The sequence below is a fragment of the Acanthochromis polyacanthus genome, chromosome 3 (assembly GCF_021347895.1).
Source record: "Acanthochromis polyacanthus isolate Apoly-LR-REF ecotype Palm Island chromosome 3, KAUST_Apoly_ChrSc, whole genome shotgun sequence".
Lineage (NCBI taxonomy): Eukaryota > Metazoa > Chordata > Actinopteri > Pomacentridae > Acanthochromis > Acanthochromis polyacanthus.
The window spans coordinates 28061452-28081064 of record NC_067115.1 but is presented as its reverse complement, the minus strand read 5'-3'; the positions used below and the strand labels follow the sequence as shown (position 1 = coordinate 28081064).

Sequence of the window (19613 nt, the reverse complement as noted above, 5' to 3'; positions counted from 1 at the left end):
TCACATTTCAATATTTGAATTAGATGTTTATATCTATACCCTATCACACAGCACTATACTGAATAAAATGCTGTGTTCACTTTTGATTTCATGATTTCTGGAAGGGTGTTCCAAACAGAAAAGCTCCTTGAACAAAATTCTTTTGGGACACTGATATTCAAAAAGTGAACAGTTTAATTGGAGAGAAGTAGTTTGTCTTCTATCTCAAAAAACAAACACGCTCAACAAAGGTATTGATAGAGTACAACAACACAGATGACTTTCATATGGCTGACTGGGCTTGACCTCACTTTAATAAATGTGTACATGTAACACACATACACACACACACACACACACACACACACACACACACACACACACACACACACACACACACACACACACACACACACACTCACACACACACTACCGTTCAAAAGTTTGAGGTCTCTTTAAAAATGTCCTTATTTTTGAAAGAAAAGCTTTTTTTCCAATGAAGATAACATTAAGTTAATCAGAGACCCTTGTTGTGTGTTATTTCATGATTACAACTGCCACAATGAAATCCAGTAAGACCTTGAGTTGAAATGAAATTGAACAGCTCATTTATCACTCCACCAATCATAACATCAGCAAATGACGGCATGGGAATGGAAACTCAGTCCTTGTTTAGAGCATTTTTAGAGCATAAATTTTGGTAATGAATATTTTTTTGGCAAAAAGCACAAGTAATGTATGACTGTATATACTTTTGGACTGGAGTTGGACGGTTCAGGCTGCACGCAGCTGCAAGTGAAACCTCATCCTGAGCAACCCTTTACCAGTGTAATTAGGTCACATGGCTTGCATTCTCGTGTTTTAAATCCCTGCTGTAAATATAGAGCTGAACTTGTTGCTCTACAAACCCAATGACCTCACAACTCTGCATTCCTGCTGACTATGTAAACAAGAAAATGCATGTCAAAAAGCTACAAACAGTTTAGAAACTCAGAAACACAGTTTTGTGTTTATGAGCTAAAATGTTTGTTGTATATAAAAATAATAATAAAAATGAAGTTCTGAATCACATTTTAATATTCCATGAAGACAAACGACTCCTTAAAACCTTAGACGCACATATACTTCAGCCAATATATTTCTCATTTTTAAATCAAAACATAGTTGAGCAGTGATTTAACAGTAAAGCCACCGCATTAACTCGTTACCAGTAGGTCTGTACATCCAATATGGCACATTTTTTCTCAAAATTAAAAGTGGAATTTCACATTCATGAACTGATTGAACTCTAATGACTAGATGACAACACTTTTTCTTAATCGTAAAAATTCAGTCATTTTTAAGACAGAATTGCATCTATATTCACTGGAGTGCTGGTACTAATGCACCCTCAGCCTAATGGGTTACAAGTATAGTTTTTGATGGCATAGCAACAAAAATGCATTGAGTCAGCTACATATACCAGGAGAAACACCAAAAAAAGCTCTTAGAGTGTGCAGTACGGATGAAATCTTTACTAAAAAATGACTGCACTGAGCACAGATGTGTGTTATGTATGTGTACATTTTGTACGGATACCGAATTGCGTGACCTAAATATGTAGCGGAATTGATAGGACTCGGAAACACCCCCACAATTTAATCACTTGTTCCTTGTGTTATTTCTAATGGATAAGTCCTGGTAAGTCCACAGCAGTGGATTTGTAGGATCGCAATCATGTGATCATCAGCAGGCTGCTGACGTAGCGTTCACTTGTTGTCATGGTTACAGTGACACTGTGCCACTGTCTTGCAATGATACGGGAATCTTTATCAAATCCATGGATCCAGACTATAAGCTGCATCACTGCCAAAATCTAATAACTTGGTCCTTGTGTCATTTCTGACCTTCCCTGAAAATTTCATCTAAATCTGTTTGTCCGTTTTTGAGAAATGCTGTACACAGACAGACAAACGTACACGATTGTCCCATAACTCCACCGCATTCTTTAGTGGAGTAAAAACCTCCATTCATACACATTTGCCTGATTAAAGATAACATTTAATCATTCATTCAGATGCTTGTACAAGCATTTTGAAGCGTAACCGATCATGAAATATGGCTTGCATTACTCCACTGAAGATAATGTTTAGAGGAGTGGACTGGAAAGTGTGCAGGGGGAGAACAACTACAAGTCATGAAGCACAATGTGAACTAATGTTCTGGTAGCATGTGCTGTTCGTGATGGTCAAATGCTCTACGGGCATGATAGGACAGATGTTCATTCATGCCCCGCGTCCTAGTGAGTCTCTTCATTGGGCACCACACACTTATGATTTGTCACATGGCATGCAGTGTGTACAATGCACCTCACATGGTTGGCTGTGCCTTCACTCTCCTGCCTTCTATCAGCCTGAACAGATGACTCTGAAAGCCCCCTGTGTCTGCAGTCAGACTACACATGCTCGTTAGATCGTTGGAACATTTTCTTCGAAGTGCTTCGATCTTGTTGCTAGACATGAATAACCTGAGCAACACAGGGATCTCAATGCAAATACGACTCCAACCTGACCAGTGACAGGAATTATGTAAACAAATTTCATGGAGTGGCTGCAGCCAGTTGGTAAAGTTGATTAGTTCAACACTGAATATAATTTTTTTTAATCAACACATTTTTTTTACATTATTATTTACATATTATAAGTACCACTGAAGGCTGCTTTTTTTCATTGTTTTTTTTTTCATCAGTTGGCTGCTGTCGGCACTACAGTTTTGGATAACTGCAGCAACTCTGCACCTTGCTGTGTAATACTTTAAAATAAAAACAGCAGCTTCGAAAGAAAGGAAATACGAACAAGAAAAGTTCTTGTATCCTTTCTGACAGCTGAAATCTTGAAAAAATCTGTGGCAGAAATAACGGCAACATAGAACGTGGCCATTTAATATAGATGTACCACAAACAAAATGACCTTGTGCTGAGCACAGGCGTGTGTTATGCATGTGTACGTTACGTACGGATACTGAATCACTCGACCTAAATATGTAGTAGGCGGTGAAAATTGATGGGACTCGGAGACACCCCCACAATTTAGTCAGTGGTTCCTTGTACTATTTCTAATGGATGAGTCCCGATAAGTCCACAGTAGTTGATTTGTAGGATCACAATCATGTGATTGTCAGCAGGCAGCTGACATAGTGTTCACTTGTAGTCATACAAGCAGCTCAGTTACAGTAACACTGTGACGTTATCTCGCAATGACACAAAAATCTTTCACAAATCTGTGGATCCAGACTTTAAGCTGCATCACTGATAGAATCTGATCACTTGGTCCTTGTGTCATTTCTGACTTTCCCTGAAAATTTCCTCCAAATCCGTCGTTTTTTGAGTAATGTTGCTAACAGACAAACAGACGGACAAACGTACGCCGATCGTCACATGACTCTGAGCACATAACGCTCCCTGACAAAGTAGAAACTACAGCAACTCTGCACCTCATGATAAAACTTTCAAAAGACCCATGGCTTCGAAAGAACAGAAGTACGAATTATCTCAGCTGTCAGATCAGAGTAGATTTTGCAGAGTTTTGCAGCGTACAAAACAAGCATTGGCAAAAAATCAGGAACACATTCATGATGGAGGCAACGTCCATCTGTTTGGTTCACTCCTACATCCTGAGCTCACATATACTGTATTTTAATACAACCTAATTTCTAAAGAACTGTTAACAGATTCATATTTTTCTGTCTCTGTCGTTAGATAATGGAACGAGTATGAAGTAGTGACTAAAACGTGGCTTATTCATGTTAACCGTCATTCACTTCCAAGCGGCTGCTCTGCATTTTGTTAGAACCGTGACGTGTCTGGCAAACTCATCATACACATGTCCTAAAGACGACAGCTGTGCTGCAGGTTCAGATGTGGTTTCATAGAATTCAAAGAGAACAATCAAACAATAGGAAGGACAGGAGGTGCTTTTGTTGCTGTGTTTGTAAAATATTCACCATTTCCATGTTAAACTTTGTTTAATGTGCAGGCTTAACTTGTTAAGGTTAAGGTTTAATCGACAGGCGGATGTTTCCAGTCGCAGTTTTGCACTTTAGACATTTGTTTTCATTTTCTGTGGGGCATTATTCATACATGCATACAGTTTGTCAAAGTAAAAGGAATGGAAATTAACTGTTTAGAGTAGCTGACTCATTTGCAAAATCACCATTAGTTGCAGCCCTAAAATAACCATGTGTGAAAGTGAAATCTGGGACACAAATGTTGATAGAAGTAGATAACACTGCTCTGAGCTCTTTGCCATCTTGCCCTCTCCTGAACTTTCTCCTCCCCAAACTCCACTTAGTATTTGTGCTAAATAAGCTAACTGGCTGCTGCGTGTCGTCTCATTATAATCACATTAACACAAAGTCCATATTCATTGGATCCACCTTTAAAACAGAAAGCAATATTTCCCAGAAGTTCAGATTATTGTTTTAAGACTAAATGTAAATGTACATTGTTAAGTTGTAGCTCTGTGACAGAGCATTATCATCAAAGTTTTTCTGCACCTTGCAACTGAAAAAGCGTTTGTTATTCATTAAAACAATGATCTTTTGTATTGGTTACTGTATGGAAGCAGATACACATGAAGGTTATTACCAGGAATGCAGATGTCTGAGGTTCAAAGTTACTGATGTGACACATGTTGGTTCCATTAATGACAACAAAGCTTGCTCTGCGGCCTGCTGAATGGGGGTGGGGTCTGACTTTGCACTGTATGACCTTAGGTCTAGTTTTTCTTGTCAGGTAGAAGAAAGCAGTAACCTGTTATTGCTGTCTGTGGCCCTAGATTGTAAGATTGTGAACTAATGATTTACAATTTCATTCAGCAGACGCTTTTATCAAGGACCTTTATTGAATCAAGAAAATGCAGTTTTGTTGGTAGTACTGGCTTAAAAGTAAACACTAACAGACACAGACAGTAAAACATAGTGCATTAAAAAATAGTAAAATGCATTAAAAGTAAGAAAATATGTATGGTATAGACTGTTTAAAGTGCACGGTGCAGTTTGAGTTCCATCTCGTCTCAAGCTTTTAAAGTGATTGCGTGTGTTTATAGTTTATAGCTCTGCTATCCCCCTCAATCTAGTGGTTCGAGTTCTCATATACCTGTACCTCCTTCCTGAGGGCAGAAGCACAGTTTGTTACCAATGTGAGTTGAATCTGCAGCCTTTCTCTGGAGGCATTGCTGCAGATTCTACCCACCCTAGTCCAAAGCGACATACAGTACATCTGAGAGTAGATACAACATGAGGTAGGTAGACGAGGCAGCACTAAGGACCTTGCCTAAGGGTCCTCATTGGACCAGGATTTGAACCACCAATCTCCTGTTCCAAAGTCAGGGCTAATCACTGAGCTATCCAGCTAATGGTTGCATCACATGGCAACAGAGGCAAACAGATCTGGTTTTTTGCTCTTTTCTGCCCTCACTTTTCAATGGTTGACTAAAAACCGTGGCAGCACTGAAGGTACAATCAGCTTGTTCAGGAACTGATCCCCGATTAAGAAATCATTCACTCTTCCAAATAAATATGATACAAAAATCTCTGCATCTTGTTTGCACATTAAAGGAAGAATTTCCTGTGATCTATGCATGCAAAGACATGCCATGACTATTCAGCATCTTGAATTTTTTCCCCTTTCGATCTGAAGACAAGATCAGTTATGGCAGAGACATAGGGGACATACACTTCTGTTTGTAATTTCTTTGTTAGAAAGCCGCCTCCCCCTCCACATGAAGAGGGGATCTGTACAATCTTCATTGTTCTTTATGTCTAATGCAAGACAGATGTGGCCGACTCGTGGAGAATCCCCTGCAGTCTTTGAGCTCCCACTGCTTTTTGTCCCATTGCTTTCTCCGACTGTATTTTGACCTAACTGTAATATCTGAGAAAGTACATTTGAAACTACTTAGACTTGCTTTTTTTAATAAATTTGAGTGTGTTTTAGCAATACAGAGTAAATATACAATGGAAATCCATTATTCCTACAGTTCTGGATATGGGTATGTACACCAACCTAAAGAGAACAATGGCTCATTTTTAAATTCATATTTTAAGCAAAGGGCACTTTGTTTTGAGAGGTCTTACTTTTAATCAACCATGAGTAGATGAATTTGTTATACATTGCTGCTGCAACCTAACAAATGAATGTCAAATTAAACATGTGGACCACACAACAACTAACTATCAAAAGGACACATTAGATACTACAACAGCAACTTCCTACATAAGAGACAGCAGCTTAAAATCTTCCAGCTGGGGCGTGAAATAATTCAATGAAAGGGCAAGCAATACTGGTCCAGACCCAAGTTAAGAAATGCTGTAGTTGTGTGGATGCTAAACTTCCCTCAAGGCAAAAGGATAAAGATTAACTGGCACCATAACACACACACAAAAAAAAACATACACAGATGCTTATAGCATGATGATGATTAGTGTCAATGCCACTCCTTTATTGTTTAATGACATAGTAAAGGGTTATTGGGCTTTATCTTTGTGGAGTTCAGAAAGCAGTGACCAAGACTCAAAAAACATATTCAAGCATCAAGAGTAAGAGGAAGGTGCTCAAGTGAAGAATAGTCAGTGTTTTGTGGCTGGTTTTGAACAGGTTTTTCAGCAATTCATTCTTCAAGGGCAGGGTTGGACTAACTGACAGTTTTTCTTGACATGAATACCCGTACACTAATAGATAACTAGAGATAAGGGATTTTTTTTTACACGCACATATATATAGAGTGGTTCAACTTATTTATACAAACTGAGAAAGATTGTGGTGAGATGTGAATATGACTAAGTTTTGATGCTGTAACATCTGTGATAAATGATTAGTACCTGATGAGTCACTGAATGTGGAGCATCTTATCAACAGTGAAGTTCAGAGATGGCAGAATACAGTGGCTTGTAGATGACACCGGCATGAGTAACTCAACAGCCTTTGTTGTGGGGGATAAACCCCACCTCTGCACATGTCTTATACAACTGGTTGAGCAGGTATGGAAAAAAATCACAAGCACTCGCACGCACAAAACCTTAACCTCATGTGCTGCTTTTCTCAGCTTAAATCAGTCTGATCTGTTTAGTATTTAATGTTTTTCTTTAAATTCTGCTTTAAAAGCTCAAAGGGGGAAATATTATGCTCATTTCAAGCTCTGTATTTTTATTTTAGGACTCCACTAAAGTAGGTTTGCGTGATTTAACATTCAGTAAAAATCCTTATTTATCTTTTAGTTCCTGAAACAAGTTTTTTTTTTTTTTTTTAGCTTTGGGCTCTTAACAGCGAACTTTGATCTGATTGGCTGGCTTTAAGGTAGCCTTTGCTTATGAGCACCACCTCATCATCAAATTCTTAAAGCAAAAGGCAAAACTACCAAGGAAAATAATTTCTTGTTCTTGATTGGAAATGGCAACTTCTCAGGTCTATCAGTACCTGTTCGAGCCCAAATTCAGTCCATGATATTACAATAGGTGAACAAACATCTGCACCAACAAAAAACGCACATGCTGATAAATCTGTTAATTAAATATTATTAATTACCTGCTTATTGTGTGACATAACAGTAGATCTAACCTTTCAATCACACTCTTTATAGAAATGTTCTTTATGATCTCCAGTCAATAAGTGTACAAGGGTTGGTTAACAAGTTCCAAGACGTGGGTGCAACATGTCTGAGCAAAACTGTCAAGTCAGGATGTCACATGAGACCACGCTAATGACAGCAGGACCTTTGTTACATGCATTTTTAGATTTTCAACTCACATTATTTGTGTAATATATAAAGCACCATGAGTCTCTCAAACTGTGTCAAAATGATGACCCTTCAACTTGAATTTCATCTTTGGGGTTGAGGAAAAAAGTCCTAGGGAACCATGTCTCTGAATGAGGAAGGTGGGCAGCTAAAGGAAGGAAATGTTAAAGGAAACAATGAGCATGCTCCTGGTGTGCCTCTACCCTGATGTGCCTTCTCCGGTTTTGGAAGCTGCAGGCCTTGCTACTGTGAAAACTGCTGTTTCTCTCAATGGTAGCTGCAGACCCACTTCTCATCACCAGTGATAATCTTTAACATGAAGGTTAACTTATTCCAGTTTGCTGACTGATAGTATGTGGGATTTTTCTCTGCTACAGTCTGTGGTGATATTGCAAACGTGACCTTACCAGTGTTCACAAAAATGTGTGTAACACAGATCCTGATATAGATAGTGTACCATCATGATCACTGACAGTTACTGCTCACACATGTTGCGCTGATGCTCAATCTAGATGCAATGGTATGGTAGCTAGCAAAGTGACTGTATAGTTTCTCCCTGCCTATCATGTATTTGTTTGTAGGACGACAGTAAATGCTCTTTATTCTACTCAAGTAGACGGTTTTCTGAAAATGATTTGTGTATTTATCATAAAAACTGCTATTAGACTTGTGCATGGAGCTAATGACCATACAATGAAATCGGAAACAAACAGATGCCAGCTTGTTGTAAGACTAGAAAAATATGTTGGAAAGCTAGTATTCAGAGCCATCTGAAGCTTTATTTCTCACAGGGATTACTTTACCATACATTTTCCTTACTATTACTCTGCCAAGGAACACGTCAGAGTTATGTGATGATTGATGTTGGTTTGTCTGGCTGTCCGTCTGTTCACAACGTTACTCAAAAACAAGCTAACGGATTTGGATGAAATTTTCAGCGAAGGTCAGAAATGACACAAGGACCAAGTGATTAGATTTTGTCAGTGATGCAGCTTATAGTCTGGATCCAAGGATTTGTTACAGATTTCTGTATCATTGTGAGATAGCAGCACAGCATCACTGTAACTATGACACCAACTAAACACTACATCAGTTGCCTGTTGATGATCACATGACTGTGATCCTACTACAAATCCACTCCTGCAGACTTGTCGGGACTTATCCGAGGGAAATGATACAAGGAACAACTGATTAAGTCGTAGGGGTGTTTCTGAGTCCCATCAATTCCCGCCGTCTGCTACATATTTAAGTGATGCAATTTGGTATCCGTACGTAACATACACATGCATAACACACGCCTGTGCTTAGCGCAAGGTCATTTTCTTTGTGGATACATCTGTATTAATTGGCCACATTCTATGATGCCCTGATTTTTTTCAAGATTTCAGCCATCGGAAATGACACAACGACTGAGAAGCTTGGCGGAGTACTGCGCTCTGAGTGCTTTTCTTGTTTGAAACTGTAACCGCCTTTATTATAACCATCAGACATTGTGGAATAAGGAAAACCTAAGATGTCCCCTTTCATGAAAGAATAGATTGTAATGTATTTCTTTGCGTTGTTTTATTAAGGTCTGTTCATTTGGGTAACACTGGAAACACCCAAATGATTGCTGGCAACAGACCACAGTGTTATAGATCAAATCGATCCACTACCAGCCTTTCCTCCAAATTTAAGAAAAAATATAAACATTTCAGTGACACAGTGCCTCTTCACAGAGAAGCTTGCATCCATGTTAGCACTCTTTTTTTCCTATGAGAGGTCAATCATGATAGTAGACAGCAGTTGAACATTAGCTCACATCTCACTTCATGAACCTGTTAGACTTGAATGTTATCTGTTTAACCACTGCAGCCTGAAAAACATCCCTGCCTGCCTCAGCTGCTCCATCAGCACAGCTTACACGGAGAGTCTAAACCTTTTTTGGGGGCTTTCAAGCTGCATCACATGGAGACTCTAATTAAGAAATGGGCTCCTGAGTGTACGAACCCTTTAACCTGCCCCGGCCCCTCACAGCGCTGCACTTCACTTTCCCACCTGCTTGTCTCTTTTGCCCTCCGACCCTTTTTCTATGCAACAGTCAGTATATCTGACTAACTTGATGAACTGTGCGCAGAGCAAAGTTAATTTCTTTCGGAGTGCACGGTAGCCATGGCGACCATCTTATGAGTGCTTCAAAGCCCATCTGGTCTAAACATTACCCCAGCACGGCTGACTACAGAGTAGGCTGCTTTGCCGTGATGTGCACATGTGCTTTATGCATTGCCAGTAAATGAGTAATGCCACATATTTATAAAGTTATATGTGCAGATCTACACCTTCCAATTTAGAATTGCAATTTGAAATGGAAATGAGTAAATAAAGATAAAATAAATGTTAAAATGGCAACTATATTATCTTGACCTCATGCTGTTTTTTCCCCGTCCACTACAATCTGGCAAGAGATGGAAAACGCAACCACAAAACCTGGTGATGTACAAACTGATTAGCATGTTTCTGAAATTCAGCTTCTTGTTTTGGCGTGTGGTTAGCTCACACGCACATACATTTAGCACATATTTCCAATTCTGTTTGCATGATCTAAACCAGCTGCCAGTGAAACAGGAAGTAGAGCTGAACAGTAAACAGAGGAAAGGGAAACATATTATAGGAGGGACGGTGCAACATGGCACACAAACATGGCAGTGAAGGAATTCTAAATGGATTCAGGACCACAGCAGATTTAAGTTTTATTGAAGACTGAGCTGCAGAATATGGTTTGTTATGAAGAAAAGGTAAGACAAGTTTGGCAGCCTCTACTTCCTTTCTTCTTTATCACACGTGAGGCCAAAAAATATCACAGTAGTGCTCACAGTAACTTTGAATAAGACATATTTTCTGTCATCTAGAAAGTGAATGTGGTGATATTCCTTCCCTCATTGGTTTCTAAGCAGCCTGCTCTAAGCCGCTGTTGCTAAGCTCCCTCTTTCCCTCCATTGAGTAGGAGGCACGTGACTCATTGAACAGAAATCACAAATCCTCCTGAGTGAGGATATTTTGTGATTCATTACTTCAGTTTAAGGGTTGTATAAATCATTCACTTCTTCTCTCGCACCTCAGGAATCAGTTGTGAAGAATAGTTACTGTAAGCAATAATTAATCAGTTCTTAAACATACTCTGCACAGTGATTGTTTAACTGTTGGGTTGCTTTACTGCCCAGTAACTGTATTTGTACCTACAACATTCATAGGATTATTTTTAGGTACAGCAAGTGTCACCGTGCTCGAAATTTTGCGCGAATGCTGCAAAATGTCCCATCTTGGACTTTCTATTCTTTCAGACCTAGAGCTAAAACCTGACTTTGAACCTTTCCCAATATGAATGCATATATGGATGCAGACCGGTCCAGTTGTCATTGAGACTATGGTTTGGAAAGACACCGGCTGTTTCACTTGGACATTCCATTTAGGAAACCTAATATTGAGCCTGAGCCACTCGGAGCCCTCAGAAGTAGTAGTGATGTCATTCAAAGCTTTTGGTAGGGTTACGCTTCTAAATGACAATCAGGACCAGCTGTCTGTCTTTGTGCTCCTTGTGTAGACAACAGGGAGTCATGGGGCCTCACCTCTGCAGTGACATCTCCAAGCAGTAAAACGCTTCATATCTGACAGCCATTTTAGAAGAGCGCAAACAGCGATCAGAAGTTGTTCTTCAGACCACTTTAGACCCCTTATGGATTGTGTGATGATGACAGAGCCTTGTGGATCATGATAGGCATGTTATGTCTGTGGATTTCTTTTTCAGATATTGATTCAGACGAGACAGTGTTTCTGCAGAAACTGCATTTTGACAGGTGATACTGTCTTGAACGCAATCTTTCCCTTTAACAATGAATCTTTCAGGATTAGACCTTTTGGAAAGCCTCCTCATGCTAACTGATTTAACTGGAACTGATTGTGCTCCAAACACACTGACATTAAAGTCTTTCTAAAGGTCAGATCTTAGCATGAGGTTAGGTCACCTCTTTTAACACCCTGCCTGGATGTTTGCTACCTCGCTCAACTTTAGTTACACGTTTGGCTGAAACACCACATCCTGTATGTTAGGAGGCACTTCATCCTGTTGACTGATAAAAAATGCTTATTTTATGCTTCACCTTTCTGGGGTTAAAGCTGACCCATTTCATTTAGGCACTACCGTTCAAACGTTTGGGGTCACTCAGACAATTTCATGTGTTCCACGTAAACTTGCACTTTTATTCATGTGCTAACATAATTTTACAAGGCTTTTCTAATCATCAGTTCACCTTTTCTAACACAATGTAGCATTAGAACACAGGAGTGATGGTTGCTGGAAATGTTCCTCTGTAGTCCGTGTAGATATTCCACTAAAAATCAGCCATTTCCAGCTAGAATAGTCATTTACCACATGCGCAATGTCTGGACTGTGTTTCTGATTAATTTAATGTTATCTTCATTGAAAAAACTGCTTTTCTTTCAAAAAACAGACATTTCTAAGTGACCACAAACTTTCAAACGGTGGAGTATGTTCATAGGAGATGATTTCTTTCCTTCGAGACCAGGTAAAGAAAAATCTGGTCAAAGTGAGTTTTCTCAGCAAATGAATAATTTATGTAGTTAATCACTACATTGCATTGGAAAGCACCACTGTGGGCGAAACTTTGGCTTTAAGAGTGTGCGAACCCATGGAGTTGCTTTTTATGCTACATGTGTTGGCAATTATGAATGAACACAAGCAAATATCACCATTTTTATTCTCATGTCCCAGAGTTGGAAGTTTTAAGAAGGTTTATGAAATAATCTGAGATGGAAAAAGAGTTTACGGCCCATTTAATATGTAGACCTGCTGCTGTTAAGACTTTCACCTTCACAACAGCTACAGTATGCAGAACAGAAGAATAGGCCTACTCTGACTTGCCACGCTCTCGGGCATGGACCCTGTTGTGACTGTGGCGCTTTAATTCCTTTTTTTTAAATTTCCTAACTTCTTGTTGCGGAACCAGTGAAAAGCAGCTTTCAAGAAGATTGTCCAAGCGTGGGAGGAGCGGCCTCGCAAGAAGCGGGAAGAGATGCTATTCGCTTTGGGGTGATTGCGTAACATCTCACTTGCCTCTGTCTCTCTCCACGGAATGCCAGGATAGTGTTTGTAAACAGAACGGCCATGTGCATGCGCTCACGTGGAGGAAGCTTTTGCTGCCCTCGCTGTCTCACCCCTGAGGTAAACCCTGACATCGATACATGCTCACAGGGCCAGCAACACTCCCGGCGGCCCTGTGCCACTCAAACAGAGCCTTATCACTGTCGCTGCATAATCGCGCCTCAACTTGGTGAACGACGTGCCGCTCCACGGAAAGAGAAAGGCCACGAGTCATATTTGGGATTCACGGCGTACACGGTGTGGCAATTACAGATAACATTTTTATAGATCAGACTCGTAAAAATAGTATTACCTCTTTACAATACCAGCAACAACTAACAACCCCGCTCCCAGGCCATAATTACATCAAAGTCTCCGTAACAAGGCAGGGCCTTCTCGGGACGAAAGCCAAGATTTTTGTTGGTGTCTGGATCTGCTTGGTAATTAGTGATAAACGGCATGCTGTATTTTGGGTCTGGGTACTCTAGCTTCTTCTCACAGTCCAAAAACATGCTGAGGTTAATTGGCAACTCTAAATTGTCTGTCAGTGTGAATGCAAGTGTGATTGCTTGTCTGTATATGTAGCCCTGTGATAGACTGACCTGTCCAGGGTGTACCCTGCCTTCGCTCTAAGTCAGCTGGGATAGACTCCAGCCCCACCGTGACCCTAATGAAGATTGTGTATAGATAATGGATGGATGGATGGATTTTTGGGCTCAAGCTTCAGTTAATAAACATGCATTTAAGTGGAGAATTCTCTTGAACCCACAATGTTTTGCAATAAAGCCATAGATAAAGTAGTCAATCATGAGTCAAGGGACCTTTTGATACATTCAGCAGACTTCAGAGCTGATGACAGATATCCAGAAATTGGTAAAACTCATTCAATTGCCATGTTCACTAAAATTGCATAATAATATGAGGTTACATCTTGTCTCTCAAAACTGTAAGACTAATGCACTATCGATTTTATCTATGAACTTCATGCTTTTTTGCAGAACATTTGATACTTTTTAGTTTGCAACAAGAACATTCTGACAGTTGTGCATTATTTAAATTCTGTGCAAATGTATAAAAATGTGTGCAGCTGTGGAAGAATACTGAAGCACTGTGATTCTGTTGCAGAAAAGCCTGAGAATGGCTTGCTGCTTCTCTTTGCTCTCTATAGAAAAACAACCCCCAATAGCAGACGAGAAGGAAATCAATATTGCAGAAATCAATACAACTCTCAGTATCTCGCCATTTTGTCTTCAGAAAGCGGTTGAGCAATGGCCAGCCAGCAGGTAGTGCAATCTAAAATGTCCAACCTGCCACTGGCATGTTCCTTGTGTCATTGGTGCAACAACTTCTGGATGGAAAAAAATGGTACGTGGGCTGGACAGAGCAGGTCAGAGGTGAAGGCTTGGGTAAGAGCTTGGGTTTTGTAAGTGGATAGCATTGTTGTGGAACACTATGGCAACTGGACATTCTTCCCAAAGGTGATATTGTCTTTGCCCTGGGACTAACATAAAGGGGACTTAGAGCCATGACGAAGGAGCAATCCAACCGCACGGCTTTATCTGTAGGTGTAGATAGATGAGAGGAGCTGTGTGGATGTGATTGATCTGGACGGCCCTTCCCCCCGCTCAGCCCCCTGTAGCCCTATTAATGCTCTGCTGAGTTTTCAGCTGCTGATGTAACAGCAGTCATGCAGGGACTCATGAACACAACTCCAGTAAGACTGCATGCTTTTATTTTTTCATTTTGTAAAGTGGCATCATTATGCAGGTCAGAATTCTCATGTGAAAAAACCTGCATTTAGTACAGCTGAACACAAATTACACAGCCGTGACAGCGATTGAAACTGTGCTTTCATACACAAGCAACGGACTAGTGTGGTAGATATAGCCTTTCACGTGAGACATTAGCTACAGTCTTAACATCATGAATGGGTCAATGGTATTGCTACACACACACGAAAGCACGGATCACCTGATCTCATGCAGTCACAACATACTTTATGAACACTGTGGAAAACGCTCTTGCTTAAGCGCTGGTGTTGATACTGCACAGTCAGTGACCATGCTCTCCGTGTCAAAACACAGCCACGCCGTTGCATCAGAGGGCTGCGATACTATTGGTTTAAAAGTTTAGTGACAACCCACAATGACTAAAATAGGATTCTCTTCCACTACAAGCAGATGTTTTTGTATAGTAAAGAGTTTGTAGTTTCGAAGCTACATGCTCTGCAGATTACAACCACACAGAATACTTCATTCAAAAGTTCTTCGAGAATAGCATCCTACTTTGTCCTCAGCTTAGAAGCTTGGTGACTGTCTTCTAGTCATTGGACTAAAAGACAGTCAATGACTTTATTTCAACATCACTGTGCCTTTTCTTTATAGCCCCTTTTATCCATCCTTTTATCGATATATCTTGTTAAAACTTTGGCACCAATTAAATGTAAACGTTGAAATCCTTTTGACATCCCACAACACCTAATTAAAGCCAAGTCATTATTCACTACCTTGTAGACATGCCTTTACTTTGGTTGTGACCCGGGGCCATGCTGTGGCTACATTACGACATGCCAGTAGAATACACAGACCTAATATACAAACCTGAGGGAGATCTGTTACACTCTAATGGGCCATTCAGATGCTAATCTTGGAATAACACTTAGTGGATTCAGGAAATAACTAACAACCAATTAGGTATTGCTAATTGAGGTGAGACATGATGTCCTGTAACTAATCTGAATATACATGTTCTTATCGCATGTTAAGGCGATTATCTCTATAATGCTATGATGGTTCATGCAAGTATTAGGGCAGCATTGCCATTTCTTTAATTCCCATTAAAATAATTACAGCTCACACACATACTTAAAGTCACACACACCTTCCTCTCTATTTGCCCATGACTCTGTTTCTAAAAGAGCATAGTGGTCGACCTGTTGTGACATTAAGCTGCTTTTAATGCATCAAAATATACATTACTGTGAAGTTGCAATTGGTTTAAGTTTGGTCAACTTCTATTCTCAGGTATGTAAAATGTTTGTTCCTGCTCCATGGCATCGACCTCTTGTTTGGCCTCAAGTTAAAAAAAAAGAAAAGCAAATTCTGCTCCAGAATTACCATTCTTGTTCCCCCAGTTAATGGTGCAGTAGGATAGAGTTTCATTTCCTTCAGAGCTTTCTGACCTTGTCTGCCTTCACTACACTCTGCCACCACTATAGTCTTCTCTTTTGCTTCTCCCAGGGATTTGCCTTTGTGTCTGCTTGTCATTCAGTGGTGAAAGCAATGAAAGCTGATTCACAGAGATACACAAAGCCAGAAGCTATTCCAGCTCCACTGCTGTGCAGACACTAAGCACTTACTGCTAGACATGTCCAGGTTGGACTTTTACTCTCCTACCTCGAGTCCTACTGACGCCTGCTGAACAACAGCACAAACAAGCACACATTCAGCAATGGATATGAAATGAGAAGCTACTGAAGGTAACATTTACTGCGTCTGAACACAATTATTTAAAAATATCACTGTTCTGTAATAGCCATTATTACACATAAATGTTAAAAATGTATTTCCACTCACTCAGACAAAAACACACCTTTATTACACACTCCAGCACATATTCAGTATTTGTCTAATAGCAAAGCTGGCTTGGTATGTTAAGAATGAGAGCATCATACAGGCATTTAAATTATGCCTAAAGAAAAACTCCTGAACAGGCAGTCTAAGTACACCATTTTCTATGATACATTCAAAAGCAGCAAGAATGTTGAGTGTACACAGGACACACCAGAAAACACAGAGGGTGTCTTTCCATTTCAGCTGGCAAAAAAAAGAAAAACAAAAGAAATGAAAATCGTCAGCCATGTTGGAGTAGCTTTATCTAATATCCCCTCCTTATTATGTTGGCTCTTGCTTTTTACGGTGGGGGACATCTGCTGTACTTCACCTGACCAAAAAAACCACCAAAATGCACTCAAGGTTAAAGGAGAAACGGGTAAACAGGGTATTAACACGCTGAGCAAATTCTCACCTCCTTTTTGCGTCCCTCCACTTTGTAGAAATTCCAACAAACCGTCTGGATCTCCTCTTTAACAAATCCTAAAGGGCAGCCATCTTGCCTCCTTCTGTTCTTCTATGAAACAGACTATCCTCCACATCAATATTCATGGAAACCAGTCTGACGTCGGCTCTCATCATCAGGAGAAGCCCGGGTGTCGCTGTTTGCCGGCCTGAGAAGCTCACTACTATGTGGCTCTTGTGTAAGGCAGCGGTGGCGCACAGAGTGGACGAGACGCTCTCGCAGATCAGGGGGAAGAGCCTTGGCTTTGGTGGCAAACTCAAAAAATTACAAAATCACTTTCCTGCCGAGTCCTTCCCACACAAAGAGACAGGTTTTCTTTCTCCCCTCTGCTCCCTCCTTTTTTTTCTTCTTCCCTCAGCCGCACACAATAGTGAACACTATGATGGCTGCCCTGAAGCACTGGAGTGGATTCAGTGTGCAGGACAGGACTCCAGTGCACTTTATGTTGAATATTGCACTGCCGGTCTCAACTGTCTGACTGTGGCTGGGTGGAAGATGCCTCCACCCCCTTCCTTTTTTTTTTTTTCTCAGACAGGAAGCCAAGTGACTCAGGGTTTTTCCCTCCCTTTTTACTCAAATCTATCTCTGCTTCTTTCATTTACTGTCAGAGGTTAGAGAAGTTCCCCCTTTGGTGTGAATGTGCTTCTTTTTCAGAGCACTGCCGCAGCAAATCGGATGTCGCCGCTTTGGGGTCCAACCAGTCGAGCAAATGCACTTGTTTCCGACGCCTGTGTCCTATTTTGGCACGGCTCGGCTCGCCGGCTCATTTTTAGAGTGGGGTGTAAGACAACTCTGCAGTCGTGCAATACAGGCAGCATACTTTGCTTAATGTGTCAGCCAAGACCCACCTCCTGTTGACACTGGCCACGTGGGCTTGAAAGAGATAGAGAGAGCAGTGTGAGGGAGAAACGGGCTGAGGGCAATTTTAAAAGACAAATTTAGTCCCGGAATGCAGCTGAAATAACACGAGTTCAAAATATGTTCAGATATTAAAACTGATGGTTTGGTTTTACGCAGAGCTGCAATTCTGAGGTTCTGTTTGCAATGTTAAAGTTAAAGGCCATAAACATCATATTCTCACAAACAAGTGATAAAATGTTCATGGATTTTATGAAAACAAGTGTTCTTTGAGGAACACAAAGGAAGGAGGCCAGTGTAATAAGTGCGTGCACTATTCTAAGATAAGCTTCTTTGTCCTTTCTGGCTTAGAGAAAAAGACAGTCAATTTTAGTTACCATGTATTAGCAGTGTGCTGGGGGGGACTGAACATGTGGCCACAGCTCCAGCCAACACAATCAATAGTCATTCATTTTGCCATTTAATTCCTGTTTTGCTTTACTATCAGGTGGATCTTGTCTGAAAATAATCTGCTTTTAGCTGTATTTCAGGCTTATAAGCAGACCCCACCTCTTTCCCAGCAGCCCCTGCCTCGCTGCAGTGACATTTGTTGACTCAATAGTTTCAGGCTCAGAGCAGAAAAGGAGATTTGTTTTTACACAGAATGGGGGAGGGGAAGAGGCAGAGAGAGGAAGGAGGAGTCGCTGCTGCACAGATCTTGCACAGACAAAATGCACTCTGTTATATTGTATTTCTATTCATAACTAGCTGAGAACAAAGTTGCTGCACAAGTGGATGTGTTTAGACCTCACACAGTTGCAAATTGTGTCACTGCAGATGGAGACACAGATACCAACAGAGCAGATATGTGCTGGAGTCCGGCTTGTTTTTTTTTTGCTGTTCTTCTTTGCATTGACTGAGCAGGTAACATGAGCTGCTGCCAGCCCAACTAATGGTTAGAGCGCTAGTCACTACACAGTTTAAATCCCCAGATGAGCTGAGAATGGATGAGGAGATCTTGTTCCCCCCTCATCAACTGCCATGAAAGCAGCCCCCGAGCAAGGCAGTAAACCAACCACTAGCACCGTCCCATGAAGGGCACCAGCCATCGGTGCTGCAGGGCTTTCATCAGTTGTTTGGGCTGGTTAGCTTCCTTCCATCTCCATGTTCTCTCGTGCTGCTGCTGTAAACAAGAAAGTGCACTCAGTCAGCATCTCTGGTGAAATGATGTTTGAGATGCATCTTAAAGTTGACCAAATTATTGCCTCTACATCCAGTTACAACGTCAAACTTGGGTGTAGCTGAAGTGTAAAGTTTTGTCATTCATCTTTTTGCTTTGGTGAAGGCAGTTTACTTTTGTGGATTTCTTCAACTTGAAATTACATTCAGTCCCTTTAAACTGTTACTCGAAACTCAGCAAAAGTGCAAAAATCTGATTTACTTATTCTTCAGCACTGTGCGTCTGACATCTGTTTCATCCACTTTTTCTGCTGAAACTCAATTGCTGTGTTCTTCCAGTAGGATTACAGATTCAAGACTAGAAAAGCACTCGGAGAACGCAGTACTCCTCCAAGGCTGTTCATTCCCCCATATGGCACTGTCAGAAATGCAGCATTTTAATTTTGCAGAAATGCAGCATTAGCAGTTATTGATGATCAGAAATCACAGCACTATAGAATGTGGCCATTTAATATTATTAGATGTACCCACAAACAAAAATGATGTTGTGCTGAGCAGAAGCATGTGTTATGCATGTGTACGTTATGTACGGATACCAAATCGCATGACCTAAATATGTAGCAGGCATCGGG

General features: G+C 40.7%; 1 protein-coding gene across 1 annotated transcript in view; it reads right to left on the bottom strand.

Annotated features, from left to right (window-relative positions):
• The window catches only part of tet2 (tet methylcytosine dioxygenase 2), a 41273-nt gene extending 23918 nt beyond the window's left edge, over positions 1-17355 (bottom strand). Inside the window, exon 1 of the mRNA XM_022193730.2 lies at positions 16915-17355. The gene's annotated coding sequence lies outside the window, so the exon portion shown is untranslated. The remainder of the gene's footprint in view (positions 1-16914) is intronic.
• Positions 17356-19613: the final 2258 nt, after the last annotated feature.